Genomic DNA, 7,830 nt, shown 5'->3' on the forward strand with positions numbered 1-7,830 from the left:
TGAAAAATAATTGTTTTTATGAGGGAGCTCTTTCGTCCAAGGAGCAACAAAGGATGAACCATAGGGTGAGCAAATGATAGTGTTTCAGCTGAAGTGAGCCAAGTTTTGAAATAAATCCATCCGAATATTATCTTATTTTGGATGTTTTTAGGGGTCTATGTAGGAAACTAATTGAATCTATTGTTAATTAATTGATAAACACTTATTAAGCATTTACTATATGCCTGGTATTGTGCTAAGCCTGCCCTCAAGGAACATTCCAATGAGGGAAACTATGCAAATAGCTACATACTTTCAAGTTTATACAGTAGGAGGAAATCTTAGAGGGAAGTCATCATATCGAGTGGGGAGACTGGGAAAGGTCTCTTGAAGAAGCTGGATTGAATATGGACATAAAGGAATCAGTGGAAGTCAAGAAGGGAAGAGACAGGGAGAGATGAGCTTTCCAAACATGAGGGATAAGTAGGATGTATGTGTGTAAGTATGTGTGTGCACATGTGCATATGTGAAGGCATATACGTATACACGTGTGTGTATGTATATACACATATGCATATCTGTATATTTGTGTGTGTGTGCATGTGTGTAATAAGACTGGAGAGGCAGGAGGGGGCCAGGTTGTGAAGGGCTTTGAAAGCCAAACAGAGGATTTTATACCGAATCTTAGAGGTAATAGGAAGGAACTAGAGTTTACTGAATAGGAAAGTGACATGATCATATCTGTATTTTAGGAAGATCACTTGAAGCTGGGTAAAAGACAAGGAGACTTGGGGAGAGAAGACAAATCAGAAGACTATGACAATAGTCCAGGCATAATGTGATAACCAGGGTAATGACTGTCCGAGTGGAGAGAAATGGACATAAGTGAGAAATGTCATGTGAAGGGTGAAGTGACAAAACTCTGAAACAGGTAGGATTTAGGAGATGAGTGTGAGTGAGGATAGAAGATGACACTGAGATTGCTAGCCTGGGAGACCAGGAGGATGCTGCGTCCTTCTAGGTAATCCTGCATCACTGCTTCATTGACACAGTGGATAAAGCTTTGGGGCCAGGGAGATCTGAGTTTGAATCTGACTTCAGATACTTACTAGCTGTGAGGCCTTGGGTAGGTTGATTAGTCTGTCTTGCTTGGCTATGGCCCTTTAAATGCATTATCAATTCCACGTCTGCAGCCAATTCTCTTCCCTACCTCCCAAATTCAATTAGTTGTAAAATATTGTCTATTTTACTTTTACAACATAACTGCCTGACTCTATTCCCTTCGCGTGTTCGTGACTCTAATTCAGCCAATCATCAGTTGTCTCCTTATTACAATATGCTCCTAATTGTTCTGCCATCCTTAAGTTACTCTCCTAGCCAGTCCATTCTCCAAATGAGCCCTACTCGAGAAGTTCCAATGTCTTGCTAGAGACTATATCATAAAATACAAAGTCTCCTCTACTTGGTTCCGTTCTGCCTCTTCAGGCTTATTGAATATTATTCTCATTGACACACTCTGTGTTGATGCCAATATGATTGGTTTCTTTTTCCCTGTGTAAGGGTGGGGGTTTCCATTACAACCTAATGAATATAATCATAGCTGGTCTAGACCAGGGTTTCTTAAACTTTTTCCACTTGCAGCCCCTCAGTGCTTCTTAGTTTAATCAACCAACCAATAAGTAAAAAGTGTAAACTAGGAGCAAATAAATTCTTAGCCAAATTGATAAGAATAAAGTACTTTGATCACTGAATAAAGAGACATGATGCCGTGCAGAGACTATCATTTCTTGTCACCTACCGAAAGGACGAGACCTGTTTCTGGTCCTGTCATGTAAAGTAATGAGCCGGTATGGAATCCTTGACTCCAGCAGCAGGTCAAGATCATGGTGAAAGAGCTCCAGCCAAGTCCGTCAGAGGAGCTCTGCCCCTTCCCCACAGGTGACAGGAGGCAGTAGTTGCCAGAGTGGTGGTAATGGCCAACGCCAGAGGGAGAGCCTGCAGGTAAAAACAGTTATCTAAGAATGATGATAACTTCAGAGAATGAGACTTCCCATGGAGAGAGCAATTCTGACTGGGGACTTAACAGAAGCACCAGCTCTCAGAGCTCAGAAGATAGCAGCACTCAAGAGGAAGTTTATTGGCATTCTTTGAAGGGAGAAAATGACTCCCAGTAACCAGGAACTTTACTCTTTGACCACAAATATTCTCTACATGTATATCTCACTACCACCATACTGGAAATTGGAGAGGAATTTTATTTAGGTAGGGATGAGACATAAGCCTTCTAAGTTTTCTTAGAAGACTGGGTCTTTGTGAAATGAGAAAATTTAAGCTTTGTAAATTTTAAGGGGCTATATTAATGCCAGTTATTAATTTTATAAAGACCAAATTTTATCATAAATCTGAAAATTCGGTTGGTTTGAGAAGGGCTATGATGATATTGCTAACTGGTTACCATTAAAAAATGATATAATAGAAGGGAATCTCAAATTAGGAGAGATTCTCTTTGATGGAGTGTAACTTGGATGTTCCTCTGAGGGACAGTAAGGGCTGGTCATTCTTACGACACAGGTAAGAAGTCAGATAGAAATGCTAACTGTCAGGTTGTACTGGGAAAGGGCATAAAGGAGTCTTTGAAAAGTTGAGCCAACTCACGGTGAATGGTGCCACATGCCTGGCAGAAGGCAGATTAGAACACCATGAGGGAACCTCCCTAACCTCTGAATATGAAGTTAGGAACACGTGTCACATCTTGCTCCTTCCGGGATCGCTACGGCTTTACAACATCCGTAATAGAATGGCAGGGAGGACCAGCCGTCAGTCTGACACAACTGGCATGTCTTCTGAAGGGAAAGGGAAGAAGTGGGTGAGTCAAAGTTAGCATAAAATTAGAACAATCCCAGGCAGAGAGGAGGAAGCCAAGAAGTAGAGGTATTCAAGAAAGACCATCATGAATGATCTCGAAATCCCAGTAACCATTTTAAGGTCCTAACTTATGAAAATTGGCAAGGTAAGATTGGGAAATATTCCTCTTTGTTCAATTTCTTCTAGGTTTGCTCCAGCCAATCTATGATATTATTAAAAAGAATATGAAAAACAAAGATTTGCCTTTTTTGCTACTTAAATAACTAAAATTCAAAGGTTAGCAAGTATGCAATATTTTTAGTAACCTTGAAAGTGCTCTACAAATATCAGCTCTTGTTATAATATTGTCATTAATTAAATTATTACTAATGATATGTATTACTTTACATATACTCTCTCATTTCAATCAATTAATAAATGTTTATTAAGCACCTATGTGTCAGGCACTTGCTGGATAAGTGTTGGATATAATAAGTAACATACTATATTGGTCTACATTATTCATTACATAATAATGAAACTATGCTCTCGCAACATTTAAAGTACTATGAAGATGTCACCTATTACTCTATTATTATAATTCATTATATTACTAGCTGTTTAATGGTTCTTAATGATATAATGACATGATAGTGTTAATAATATAATCCATTGTATAATATGGTAACATTAATAATATAATACATTAATGTAGATTATTTATTATAATATAACCAAGTAATATTCATTCTTAATTAAGGCCTTATTATTTGTCTCTTTGGAGGCAAATAGCAAGTCTTCAACTTTTCCATCTCTGGAGAAACTCACAAGCCATTATGTCAGCCCCTTAACAAAGAATTGGCAAATTAACAGGGCAGCCTGGTGGTGCAGTAGTTAGAACCTAGGTGTAGAGTGAAGAAGACTTATGTCCAAATCCTGTCTTAATAACCATGTAAGACTGAGCAAGACACTTAAACTCTGTAGGCCTCAGTTTCCTCATCTGTTAATCAATCAATAATCATTTGTTAAACAAATACTATATTTCAGACACTGTACTAATGAGGGTTAGATGAAAAGGTTGGGTTTCGTGGCCTCTGAGGTTCATTCCACCATTAAATCAAATCATATGACTATTTGAATGAATCAAGAATCAGAGCACATAGGTGGCCATGAGCTTTACTATCAAATAGGGTAATCATAATAGTAGACGGAATGGTGACCAGAACTATTTTTTAAGAACAGTGGAGGCTGAGATGTTTAAATTTAAAAAAAAATCACAGTCTCAGAGTTGGAAGGAACTTCTGCTGGGTTGGATCTAATCCAAGCCACATGGGAACACAAACCCATTTGCCATCTACTGGACAAGTGGTCAACCAGCCTTTTCTTGAAGACCTCCAGCAAAGGGGAACTCACCACATCCTGAGCCCATCCATCACCCTTTAATTGCTAGCAAGCTTTATTTTGTTTTGCCAGAAAGCTGGAATTTGCATCTCTGTAGATTCTGCTCATTGTTCCTCCTTCAACTCTTCGGGACCGAGCAGGAAAAATCTCTGTCTTCCATGGGAAAGCCCTTAGCTTGTGGTAACTTTTGACTATATTGTTTGTGAGACAGTTTGCCTGAAACAGGCAGTGAGTGTCTCCCTGAAAACAGGCATGGGAGGTCCTGTTGGAAGCAAAATAAGAGACCTTTAGGTGGCAACCAAGAGCTGTGGTTATGAATTCCTCAATCTGCTTCTATGAGGATTTCATGGTTTCCGGGTAGAAAGTGTTCTAAAAATGGGTCTTTTAAGCCATACACATGTTGTACACAAAAACTGGAAGCAACAGAAAGAGGTCCTGGAAAAGACAACTCACAACTTTAATTTGTGCTAAATGATCAATTAGGACCTTCTTTTTAAAACAATGGAGTCCTGGTGTTGACTATGGATTAATGAAAGCCTTGGGAAAATCATTTCAACTCAAATTGAGTTATGGCATTAATTATCCTGAACACTTAAATAATTATTTTAATCTTCAAAGCAAAGTAAGCCATATTCCAGCTAAATGATGCCAAGCTAAGTATTTGGAGGGTATAATAAAGATGTCAGGCATGTCCAAATAGTCAGTGTATCATTGGGAATTTGAGGAAAGACAACACAAGGCCCCAGAGAAAAAGGTTGATTACCTGTTCATTCTCACATCTGCCAGATGCTGACATCTTGGCTGATGTGCATGTATGCTGTCTGTCTGGCTTTTCATCACTCCTTCAAATAAAGGTTTATGAATTGCATCCATCATGAGCTTTTTGGCTTTGTAGAAAGGAAAATATTTTAAAATAACTGAAAAAGGGATTTTGTAACACATGCTCCATTTCTCTTTACTGGTTAGGTCTTTTCTCCTGTGGCTCTTTTGCATTCATCAATGTAATTGAGGAAAAAATTGGGGCAAGCTTCCTTGTTCAAGACTTCTCATTAATTATTTTTTTAAGGCAATTGGGGTTAAGTGACTTGCCCAGGGTCACACAGTTTTTAATTCTTGCTTAAACATATTTCCAGTTGATACTTTATTTCTCTAGCATAAATCCACATACATATATATATAATATGTGTATATATATACATACACACATATCCACACGTATGTATACACGTACATACACATATATCCCTTCTTGATGAGGAGTCTGGTAACTCCTACTAAATTTGGATGCCTTTCCCCAGTTCATCAAGCTACAGGCTATAGATAAGTCTCTCATTCAATTTCCCCTTCTTGAGTACATACTCTTGGCCATTGCAGAGGAAAGAAAAGAAGGCAGGTTCTTGAGAATAGAGGTGGTATGCTACAGTGAACAGGGCACTGTATTTAGAGTCAGGAGGATGACTTCAAATCCTGCCTTAGACACTTGTTTACCAACTCTCTGATCCTGGGCAAATAGTTTAACCTAAATGAGAAACCAGGACTTTCTCATTTTTCTCATCTGTAAAATTAGGGAGTTGGATTTGATGATGTCTAAGGTCCCTTCCATCTGGAAATCCATAATATGATCTTATGGAACAATCAGGTACATATCAATTGGGAGCTGACATCTGTCATGGCCCTTCCAAGTTTTCTCTAACCCAGTCTAAACATCCCTAGTCCTAAACTAAAACCATCTGGCATGATCTCAAGGGCCTTCACCATCTTGGTTGCTTTCCTCTGTGATCATGCCAGTTTATCTTGTCTGGGTAATTAAGGTTCTTTCTCTTTAAGAGACAAAAAATAACACACACAACCCATTTATTTGATATGGAAGGGGGTCTATAGAGCCAGGACTCATTATGATAGCACATCCTTGAGTGAGACTATGTTCTTATCGGTCCTTCCCCTTCCCCTCAAGCATCTCCTTCTTCCCCCTCTGGGAAAGAGCTGATGGGAATGCTCCCCCAGGAACACAGACCAGCTTCCTTCTATGTCTACTTAATATTTTGTGGTTGATTCTGACGCTAACCCTAACCCCTAAATTTTGCCTCTGACACAGAAAATTTCTAAAGTTTCTAAAATTTCTAAACACAAAAAAATTAAAGAGGAATATTTCCCACTTTTTAAAGTTTCCTAATCCCTGAAGGTTCAAGAATAATATTAGACTGAAATTTGTGGATGTTATACCATGGCAGTTTCTTTGAAGAGCCAATGTGACTTCATGGAGGATCAATTGGTCAGTAAGTGTTTATTAAACACCCACTGTGTTGTGGGCACTGTTCTAGATACTAAGGGATACAAATGCGAAAGAAGATTTGAACTCAGGTCTTCCTAACTCTAATTCCAATGATCAATACCCTGCCTTTCAAGTAAAAAGCATATAATTTTGGAGAGAAGGCACTAGAAGAAAGGAAGACCTGGTATATCAGGAAAGGTCTCATGGAGGCAGTGGTGACAAGGTTGAGCTTTGAGCACGTCATTTGTTTTACAGGGGTAACATCTTTACGATGTTAATATTTGGTCCCATAGTTGGGAGATCGAGCTCTGTAAGCTATCTGCATGACCTTGGGCAGCCCTTATGGCCTTTGCTTCCTTATCTGAAAGGCATCACCCTACTCTCTTTAGTTCTAATACATTTAGTAGGTGAGAATATGTCTCAATTATTCACTAGGTATAAACATGGCTCCAATATCTCCCTGAGGAGACAGGAAGTGTGTTTGCATTAGCTTGAGGAGACCAATAGCAGCTGACCTCTGGAAACCTAGCCTTCAGTGAGAATGAAGGGTTGGGAAGTAGCTTCAGGGTAGAGCATGTGCTGCACATAAAATGACCAGATAGGACTGAATGACCCCCTAGACTCCTTCCAGCTCTCAACTGCTCTGTTTCTCTGATTTCTATCCACTGGACAACAAGCTCATCTTCCACAGGGTCATTAAAACATCTTTGAGAAAAATCTAGTAGTAGATAGTATGATGGGGCTGGCATGTCCTTTATCCTGTTTTCACAGTAGTTTGCCTTCCTCTATTATGGGACTTTTAATTTCATACAGATCGGACATTATGAAGATTTAGTATGCGGACATTTAGAAAACCTTTGTTCTTAACTTTTTATGGGTCATTGTTACATCTGGGTGAAGGTGAACAATGTGATGATGTTCTGGGTACAGTAGAGATTATCTGATGAATTCTCAAAGGCATTGTTGTGGTTTGTATCGGTCATAAAGGATTAGTTCTTTATCAGTTAACAGAGGACATCATATTCCTCATACATAGGCACTAAATCAGGCCTTTCTAAGTAATTGGGAAGTACTTTTTTTTCAACCTGCAGTTATATCTTGAATAATTTCTACTGTTTCCTTGCAAAATCTTTATTAAAAACAAACAAAAAAAAACTCTAGTCACCATAAGGATGCACTAGCTATAATATCTGGTGGTACTAATTTGGCCCTGCTGAAACACTATCATCAATCTGACATTTCTTTAAAACTGAAAATATACCTTCTTCTTTCTCTTCTTCTTCTTCTTCTTCTTCTTCTTCTTCTTCTTCTTCTTCTTCTTCTTCTTCTTCTTC

The 7,830-nt window shown here is 38.7% G+C and overlaps 1 long non-coding RNA gene across 1 annotated transcript in view; it reads left to right on the top strand.

Annotated features, from left to right (window-relative positions):
* Positions 1 to 2,778: 2,778 nt before the first annotated feature.
* LOC114050448 overlaps positions 2,779 to 7,830 on the top strand; it is a 29,234-nt gene continuing 24,182 nt past the window's right edge. Inside the window, exon 1 of the long non-coding RNA XR_003570006.1 lies at positions 2,779 to 2,989. This is a non-coding gene — a long non-coding RNA (uncharacterized LOC114050448). The remainder of the gene's footprint in view (positions 2,990 to 7,830) is intronic.

This window comes from Vombatus ursinus, unplaced genomic scaffold, assembly GCF_900497805.2.
Source record: "Vombatus ursinus unplaced genomic scaffold, bare-nosed wombat genome assembly UNPS02014799.1, whole genome shotgun sequence".
Taxonomy (NCBI): domain Eukaryota; kingdom Metazoa; phylum Chordata; class Mammalia; order Diprotodontia; family Vombatidae; genus Vombatus; species Vombatus ursinus.